Source organism: Ctenopharyngodon idella, chromosome 4 (assembly GCF_019924925.1).
Source record: "Ctenopharyngodon idella isolate HZGC_01 chromosome 4, HZGC01, whole genome shotgun sequence".
In the NCBI taxonomy this organism is placed as follows: domain Eukaryota; kingdom Metazoa; phylum Chordata; class Actinopteri; order Cypriniformes; family Xenocyprididae; genus Ctenopharyngodon; species Ctenopharyngodon idella.
Window position 1 is genome coordinate 16,164,356 of NC_067223.1, and position 10,452 is coordinate 16,174,807.

The 10,452-nt window shown below is 37.4% G+C and overlaps 1 long non-coding RNA gene across 1 annotated transcript; it reads left to right on the forward strand.

Moving 5' to 3' along the window:
• Window positions 1–6,257: 6,257 nt before the first annotated feature.
• Window positions 6,258–10,452, forward strand: LOC127511526 (uncharacterized). Its single transcript, XR_007930053.1, has 3 exons — window positions 6,258–6,392; window positions 6,585–6,675; window positions 10,150–10,452. It is a non-coding gene; the product is annotated as an uncharacterized LOC127511526 (long non-coding RNA).

Below are 10,452 nucleotides of genomic sequence, written 5' to 3' on the forward strand. Positions count from 1 at the left end.
ACAACATTTTGACTGATGAAGCATGAAGACAATAAACACGATCGCGATGATATTTATGTTTATTTGTCTCGGGTATTTTCACAAGAATGATGTATATCTATAATGCAACACTAATCGACAAAGCCTATATAATAGAATTTTATAAAATAATAGAATTTTATAAAATAATATATTTTCTGTCTCACTCTGTGTTAAGAATCAACATGGAAGTTATTTCAAACACGACTGATGTGTATATATAGTGATTTTGGAGCAAAACATGATATTAATCTCATAAATTGTCATGTTTGACGCTATGCTAAGCAAACATACAAGCTATCCCTGTTGCCAAGAGCGATTGTTTTATTACTAATTTTAAAAAGTAAGTCCATGTAAGATCATTTGAATGTTGAAGAAGGGCAAAAGCAAAGAAGGGTAAGTGAGAGGTCTGATCAAAGAAATGAGGGATTAAAACTGTATGAATAGAAAAGTGCCAGCAAAAAAATAAAGTGAGGTATGGGTTAACTTTAAATAAAATGCTCTTTTTTCGTTCTACCAAAAATGTGTCCTTGTATGAGCAATGTTTTCTGTTTACTTCAACTGCTCAGTGCTCTGGTAATATCAGTGGTATGACCCATTTCAGGAGCTGCCAAAATTTACAATTTAAAATCAGAATTTGAGCATAGGTCACTTGCATTCACTAAAATATAGAAACGTTAGCGATACTGATTCAAAACAGCTTTGTCAAAGTACTTTGTACTTTTGGTGAAAAATAAATGTAGCGAAGTTGAATACCTTTTTTTTTTTTTTCAACTCAAGTAAAAGTACCACAATTTAGTTATACTCAAGAAAGTAGAAAAAATTGAAAAATGTACTCAAGTACTGTAACGAAAGTATTTGTAATTAGTTACTGTTCTGCCTGGCAGCATACCTGAGATTGAGATACATTTTGTGCTGTTTCGTATTTCAAGTGCAGAGGAATAGTGCACAGGCTAGAGAAAAATCCTGCTTATCCATTTTTAATGAGGATTCTCCTCATAGACGCTCTGACCCAGTATCTGCTGTGCAGAGCAGGAGAGAGTCAGTCTGGAGGAAAGCAGGTGGTAATGGAGACTCCATTTAAAGCCCCCTGTGATGAATTAGGCTGCTGACACTAACTCACAACACACACGTTCGCACAAACACACACACTCTGACACACACACACTTCCTTCTCCGCCCTCTCTAGCTTTAAGCCTCTTCTAAGAAAACCGCCCCAGGGGTGACATTGGTTGAATGCTGTAAACACATCTGTGAGTGTGTATGTGTGTTCTTGTATATATGTTCACAAATATGGACACAAATGTGTATAATGACATGGGTATTGCAACATAAACACTTCCTGTGTCCTCATAAACCAAATGGCTTAAAAATACTAAACAGTGTTTTTATTCAATTAAAAAAAATGCTAAATGTTTTCTGTGATGGGTAGGTTTAGGGGTAGGGTTAGTGTTTGTACAGTATAAAAACCATTACGCCTATGGAGAGTCCCCGTAAACCACATATAGTATACGTGTGTGTGTGTAGGTTAGAGGATGGCTGTGAACAACTGTCCAGAAAAATTTAATTCATTTACAAGATTGAGATTAATATTATAACATAGAGAGCCCGGGCTCTCTCTGGGTTTTTGAATGGAACGGTTAAGCGAATTATTCAGTTACTCTAAAGACAGGCTGAATTATGAATGTCATACAACCATTTTTACTCTTTCTGTCATACCTTTATATGACACAAATAGGATTAGTATGTTACTTCGAATTCGGCCTGTCACTTGTTTTGTTCCTGAATGAATCAGTGTTTTTGAATGAATCAGTTGAATGAATGATTCAGTCACTCGCTCATAAAGACAAGCGTTTGTTTTCGTTCCTCAATGAATCAGTGTTTTTGAATGAATCGGATGCGATTACTTGCTCAAGAAGACACTTACTTGTTTTGTTGATGAATGAATCTGCGTTTTTGTCCACACCTCAACAGACTCTTTAACATCATTAAAAAGCAAGTTCACAAGCATAATCTTGCGTCGATTAGGCATATATATCTGATTGACACATCTAGAATTTTTTGGCCATCATCCCACTTCGCATTTAAATACCTTTATCGCTGTTCTGTCAGCTTGCAACAGTATGCACATATAGTGTATTATGTTTTTATATCAAGATTATAACCACAGTAAGTTGAAAATCACACATGGTTTCATCATTGTCAGGTTTTTATGATGTGCTTCTTCAGCATATCGGATAGGATGGTATTTTATTAATCTCCTGAGGGAAATAGAGGGTGGCGGTACAGAAACAAACATAAATCACAGAATAGGAAATAGCAATGATTACAATTCAATACAGTGCCATAATAACAGACAGACTACAAAGATTAGGAAGGATAGAAATTAATATACTTTGAAATGTGCAAGATATTACTGAATGGTACGTAAACACAGCCTCTTATTTTGTTTGCTATAAAATTGATAGTCTGAATCTAATTTCTGATTATGTGAAGCTGCTATATTTTTGCATACAGCTCCCGCAAGGTCCATGTTCAACCAGTTCATCAGATCAGACAGCGTTACACTTCTCTCTCCTGCTGGGTATCAGAGGCTCTCGCTTGGGCGATATCCAAGCAGTTGAGTCAAACAGAATTGAGAAGTCACATGCTTATCAAGCTTCAGATCGGAGCCCCTGGAGATCATCTGAGAGCCGAACCTCCTCCTCCTCCTCCCAGAAGAGTGAAGCCTGCTGAGACAGGGAAACACAAGAGAGAAATGGAACACAATGCACCGTCCGAGAGCCGTTCACAGTGCACTCATTGTTGCCGACTGTATAAGCATTTGTGCAACAGAGACCTTCTGAAGCTCTGGCCATGCCACGCCACTCGTTTGCGGGGGCGGTGTGTTCGTTTCTCTCTTTCTCTGTTGCTTTGTGATTTCTCCATCTCAGCTTTCACTAGCTTTGACAGCGTATCTGGGCCGTGAAGACGTCAGCTGGTGTTCTGTGCACATGTATCTCATACATTCCCATCTACACTGGGAAAAAAAATGTATGTTGAAGCATTTTCACTCAGAAATTGCTAGTAAACGCATTGGATTAAACATGAAACTTTGAAGTGGAAAGACTGAAATATTATTTTCTTGTAAACATACTCTTAGAATCTGTTTTATGTACAACTTCAAACAATCAAGGTTTTTTTTACAGTGGCATTTTCAGAGGCAGTCTTCTCAATGGGTGGACAAACAGAGGTGGCAAATGTGCGTCACTGTCGAAATCACATGCCAGGCATGAAACAATGCCCACTCTGTGAATCTTCGCATGAGTGGGATGTGCAAGACCACATCACCTCTTTCTCAAGACACGTGCCACTGCGGGGCGGCCAGCTGCCTGCGCTGAGGTCAGATAAGAGGAAGTGACGGACACGTTTGGCCGCTGTATGAGCAGATACACAACAGCAGTTGACTGAGGAAGACCAGCATCCAAACAAACAGTTGGTTTTGCTTCAGGATCCAGATTTTACATTAGAATTCAAGTAACAAAAAATGCTGGGTTGTTTCAACCCATGTTTGGGCCAAATATCGACAAAACCCAACCTTTAAAAACATTTAAACCAACGGTTGGGTTTGTCCATATTGACCCATTTTTAGAGTGTATATCTTTAAAATCACTGATTATCATTCAGATTAGTAGATTATATATTAATATATTAGTATATATTTGAAGATTATATTTGAAGATTAGTATATAGCATATAGATTTATTTATATAAATTTATATATATATATATATATATATATATAGTGAATAACACTGATTATCTCTTCACCACGGCACCTGTTAGCGAGTGGGATATATTAGGCAGCAAGTGAACATTTTGTCCTCAAAGTTTATGTGTTAGAAGCAGGAAAAATGTGCAAGCGTAAGGATTTGAGCGAGTTTGACAAGGGCCAAATTGTGATGGCTAGACGACTGGGTCAGAGCATCTCCAAAACTGCAGCTTTTGTGGGGTGTTCCCGGTCTGCAGTGGTCAGTATCTATCAAAAGTGCTCCAAGGAAGTGAACCTTACCTAGGGAACACATGGCACCAGGATGCACTATGGGAAGAAGACAAGCCGGTGGAGGCAGTGTGATGCTTTGGGCAATGTTTTGCTGGGAAACCTTGGGTCCCGCCATCCATGTGGATGTTACTTTGACACGTACCACCTACCTATGCATTGTTGCAGACCATGTCCCTTTCATGGAAACGGTATTCCCTGGTGGCTGTGGCCTCTTTCAGCAGGATAATGTGTCCTGCCACAAAGCAAAAATGGTTCAGGAATGGTTTGAGGAGCACAACAACGAGTTTGAGGTGTTGACTTGTCCTCCAAATTCCCCAGATCTCAATCCAATGTTACAAAGCATCCAATCGATGTACTGAACAAACAAGTCCGATCCATGGAGGCCCTACCTCGCAACTTACAGGACTCAAAGGATCTGCTGCTAACATCTTGGTGTCAGATACCACAGCACACCTTCAGGGGTCTACTGGAGTCCATGCCTCGACGGGTCAGGGCTGTTTTGGCAGCAAAAGGGGGACCAACACAATATTAGGAAGGCGGTCATAATCTTATGCCTAATCGGTATATATATATTATATATGTTTTGCTGTTTATTTACATGTATGTTATTTGTTGTGAATCACTTTTAACAGGTAGAAGCTTTAGTTCCTCTGAAGAAAACAGACTGACATTGGTCTGGTAGTCAAGCGTGATCGCACGACCCCCCAAACCTCCCATCACTGGTTATTTTCTGCTCAATTTGAAATGAGGACAGGAGGTTTCCGCATTTTCGCTAACGTGTTAAAGTGCTTTCTCCTGGAGTGAGGTTACATGGCCTCTCCTGGGCGTGTTCCATCTCCGTAATTGCTCAGGAATGGAAATTTCCTGCTCGCCTCTCTGTTCTTCAAAAGGATATGATCCATTCATTTCCTGCCATTGCCATAGTAACCAAAACATCTCCCCTTGACTTTGCCATCCTAGAGTTCCTTTCAGGTTGAAATGAAAGCGCTATCTCTGTAAAAGGCTACTCAAGGGTGCCGTGATGCTGGAGTCGTCTTAGTGGTTAATAAGCTGACGGAGAGCGGCGCTCACCTACAGAGATGCTTGTTGCCGGGTGAACCAGAGAGAATATGTGGTTGTCATGGCACGACATTAAGACCAATTCAGACAAGGACAGAGAAAATAGGAAAAAAGAAAACAAAAAAACAGGAAGTACAGCTAAAATGAAGATAAATAAACAGAAAACAAGGGCTGCTGCTGGGGGAGGATGGGCTGTTAGTCGCCCACTGAGATGATTCATCAGGGCTTACAGAGAGTTGCCACTGGAAACACTGTGTGTGTGTGTGTGTGTGTGTGTGTGTGTGTGTGTGAGAGAGAGAGAGAGAGAGAGTTTTTGCAAGGCCATCAAACACCAGTTATATTGAGTGTGAAATGTCTGAATCATATTTCACCCTAAAATCAAAAGAAAGACTGAAATTATGTTTTGCACGGAAACAATGGAGCCTATAAAGATTTGTTTTTGCATTCTGACATTATTTTTGTCATAATCAAGCATATTTTTCTTGCAAAATTTCATTACTGTGCAATGCACAAAAGCTCATAATGCAAAGAAAATAATGAAATAATGCAAAGAAAATAATGCCGTCATTCTGACGTAGAACCTGGAAGCACTGAACGTAAACATCGTATGATAATGACAGGATAGAGAGGATATTGTTGAATAAAGTCACTATTTTTATTTTGTTTTTGTGCACAAAAAGTATTCTCGTCTCTTCATAAAATTAAGGTTAAACCACTGCAGTCACGTTGACTGTTTTAACGATGTCTTCAGTACTTTTCTGAACCTTGAAAATGTTGATTATATTGCTGTCTGGAGAGTCATAAACCTCTCGGATTTTATCAAAAATATCTTAATTTGTGTTCCGAAGATGAATGAAGGTCTTACAGGTGTGGAACGACATGAGGGTGAGTAATTAATGACAGAATTTTCATTTTGGGGTGAACTAACCCTTTAAGAAACTTCTAGAACATTACAGACCGGTATTCCTTCTTCCATTCATTGCTAAAACACTTAAACGAGTCGTGTTCAACCAAGTCTCTACTTTTCTTGCACAGAACAACCACCTGGACAACAACCAGACTGGTTTCAAAAGCGAACACTCAACTGAGCCTGCCCTGCTCTCGGTTATTGAGGCTCTGAGACTGGCACGAGCAGCTTCTAAATCCTCAGTACTCATCTTGCTGGATCTGTCTGCTGCTTTTGACACAGTTAACCACCAGATCCTCCTGTCAACCCTCAAGATGAAAGGCATCTCAGGAACAGCACTTCAGTGGTTCAAGTCTTACCTCTCAGGTAGGTCCTTCAGGGTGTTGTGGAGGGGTGAGGTGTCTACATCGCAACATCTAGCTACTGGAGTGCCTCAGGGCTCGGTGCTTGGACCACTTCTCTTCTCCATTTACGTGTCATCACTAGAATCTGTCATTCAGAAACATGGTTTTTCTTATCACTGCTATGACACACAACTCTATTTTTCATTCCAACCAGATGATCCGACAGTAGCTGCTCGTATATCAGCCTGCCTGACAGACATTTCTTGCTGGATGAAGGACTGAACGACTGACGCTTTAGATTAAATGTAAATGTAATAGTATATAAAAATATTTGATATATTATTTTTTTTAACAATGCAAATCTTGATGTATGCATACTATAATTTCTTTCTTTGATGTTGAGTTGAAATACAAACTGAACAAATTTCTGTGAGATTCAAACAGAAGAAATAACCCAGAAAGGTTTAGAGGGATGATCTCTCAAGTAAATACAGCTTTGAAAATCTTTTATTCTGTGGGAAACATCATTCATGTCAGCCCAGTTCAGCTTTAAAATCTATTTTCCTTCTCCATCTCTGTGGTTATGTGGAGAGCGAGGCCGTCTGTATTTATCTGAGAGCCAGAGAGAGCGCGCGAATGTGAATTGGATGAGTGTCTGCATGTGTATAAATCATCATACATCATCTGCCATAAAGCCTGTTACTTTTATTAGTCTGATCCGATATGATGATCTCCATGCTCATCTCTGACACCTGCTACTCAGAACGCGACGAACAGCCACATTACAGTGAAAGCTCTGGGTTTATTCGACTCTTGCGGATGTAATTTTGCGATAATATGAATCTATATCAGTGATAGAGCAGCGGGTCTTTTGGCGATGTGATGTTAAACTCACATTGACTGACAGCACATTATCTCAGATTAGAGCCACTCATTTATCAATTAGTTCCAATCGATTCTCTCCGCAGCCATGCATTTACATAATTTATGCACCGGTAGCTGCATATTCATAGTCTGTGATAATCTAAGATAATGAGTGCAGATTTGGTTCATAATGAGAGCAGATTTGATCCATAATTAGACTGGGAAGACTACAGGAATTTTGGCATGGAAATGAGATTGTTTTACCAATGAGGAACACTGTTCAAAAATGCTGGGTTAAAAAACAACCCAAGTTGGGTTGAAAATGGACAAACCCAGCGATTGGGTTGTTTTAACCCAGTGGTTTGGTTAAATGTTTGGCCCAATCTGCTGGGTAGATTTATTTAACTCAAATATTGTTTAAAAATGTCTATATTGCTCACTTAAAATGAATCCAAAATTGCTTATTAATAAATGTTCACCTTTTGATTATTATTGTTGCCTCTAGTAATTATGTGTCTGATTTTTAATTTCCAACCTATTTTGGGTTTATTTTAAGCCAGACATATAGTAATTTTTAAACAATAGTTGGGTTAAATAAAACTACCCAGCAGGTTGGGTCAAACATTTAACCAAACCGCTGGGTTTGTCCATATTTAACCCAACTTGGGTTGGTTTTAACCCAGCATTTTTTTATAGTGAACATTGGGCAATGTGCATGAGATATATGTGTGGGCAGTAATTCAATATTCAACTATTATGCTCTGAAACACTTACCGGCAGATTCAAAAACAGTGTTTCGCGACCATTTTCCGCCTTCTCTCCGAACCTTCGGGTGTTTTTTGTGTACTGTACCTTTAAGACTGTACCTGTAAATAATGAGTATCTCTGCATGGTGTATCAAACCCAAAAGAGCAAGCTGTTTTTCATTGCCTGACCCATTTAGAGATGTACACGTGCACATTGCATTGGAGAGAACGCTATAGTGCACTTACAGAATTAGTATGTTTTCATTCCCGTCTGAATGTGTGACAACATGGAAGCAGACAGTGTGTGTGTGAGGCTGAATAATTTATGCAGACTGGCTGGGACAGGGAGAGTAAATATTAAGCTAGTTGAGAGATGCGTCCTCATGCACACACACACACACGCGCTCTCCTGTGATTTAGAGGAGCTGGCACTGTGGCATTAGTGTCTCCAGCGGAGTCTCAAAAGCAGATGGATGTTCAGAGGGTATAAGATGTGTGTCAGTGGGTCAGAGACTACCCAGCATCCTCTGGGGCCTCAATGGCGAGGAACTCTGCAATGATTCCTTCCTCTTTGGATGAATGGTTTCATTAGAGAACACGTGAAAGGTCGCTCTGCAAATTCATCCAAACTAATGCTTTGGGTCAACTTAAGGTGAATCTCACAAAAACATTACACCCCAAAATAGAAAGGAAAAAATATAATATAATGTAATATAATATAATATAATATAATATAATGTTTATATTATACAATATATTATATAACTAAAATAAAAAAATTGAATATGTAACTTAAGGTGAATCTCGTAAAAAAACATTCAGATTGCATCCCAAAATAAAAAGGGAAAAATATATTTTTATATAATATAATATAACTCATTTATTTTAATAAATAATATAAAAATAATAATTCTAAATATTCTAAATAAAAAATATATGAACTTTCTTTATGTAATTCATTTATTTTTAATAAATAATATAAAATACTAATTTAATTAAATGTTATTAAATTATATGTTTATATTATTCGTTTAATTTTTAGAATAAATGTTAATTTATGTATTTTTTGTTTGTTTTTTTATATTAATTCTATTATATTATATTATATTATATTAATAAATAATATAAAATAATAATTATATGATTTAATAATATTTTTATTTAAATATTATTATTAAAAAATAATAGTGTAATATATGTTTGTATTATTTAATTCATTTGTAGAAAAAATATATATTCAGTTTCTTTATGAAAGTTGTTTATTTTTAATAAATAATATAAAATGATAATTATTAAACATTATTATTAAATGATAATAATATAATATGTTTGTATTATTTATTTATTTTTTTGAATAAATATATTAATTTATGTATTTTTTATTGGTTTGATGTTTTTTTTTATTTGTTTATTTACATATTTATGTACATATTTATTTACCAATTCATTTATTTATTTATATACATAATATATGATTTAATAAATAAATATAAAGTATTGCAATTTGCTGTAATATATCTTTCTTTGGCTTTTAGAGTGAAATATGACATGATCTTTATCTTGTGAGATTCATCTGCTGGTTCATTTCAGACACGTGCATTAGTTTAGGGCATTAATAATGCACATCATCTCAGTACATGAACACTTGTTCAGGAATCAGACTCTTCTGTGTTGTTCTGCTGGCATGTTTCAAGGCGTCACCTGTGGAGACGGGCCTCTGTTTGAGGGTGTTAATCTTTTATTATGCAAATCCTAATTGGACTGTTCAGATTCACTTCAGCCCAGTGACCTCGACACAGGGGAGCAGTCCCAAAACTGTGACATTACCCAGCATTCCCTGCTTACCGATGCAGGCGCATGCAGACACACACACACACAGCGGGAGACACACACAACCCGAGCGTCTGCTGTGAGCCGCATGGTAATGCAGTTGTTAGAGCAGAACTTTTCATTGGCACACGTCTGATATCCAGCTACACCTTCCATGGGTGAAACTACTGCAGATTCGGTTAACAATATTTTGATTCAGTTGTGTTTGTATCACAGCGCAGGGCTTTAATAATTTAGTTTTTTTGTGGGGCTGACAGAATGATTCTGGCATTTTAATGGATTAACATGAAGCCAGTTTTCATTCTGGATGGGTGATGTGATGTGTTTGTCCTTCCGCAGTCAGTCAGTCAATCAATCGGGACGGGAGGTCTGGGATTTGGAAATGGAAGAAGACGCCTCACGCCTCAACGATTCAATACATAAATCTCAAGCCCTGTGCCAGAATATCGGCAGTAGAAGCAGTTAAGAAACATCTCAAACATTTTTCTATATCATTGCATTCTTAGCATTTCTCTCTTTCTTCTAATATTATTTTAAGTTCTTTAGCTTAATTTAAAAACCCCATGGACTTGCATTTTAAGATGGACTCTAGACCAGAATTTTATAGAAACGCTACCTCACCTTAGTATTATGGAAATGATT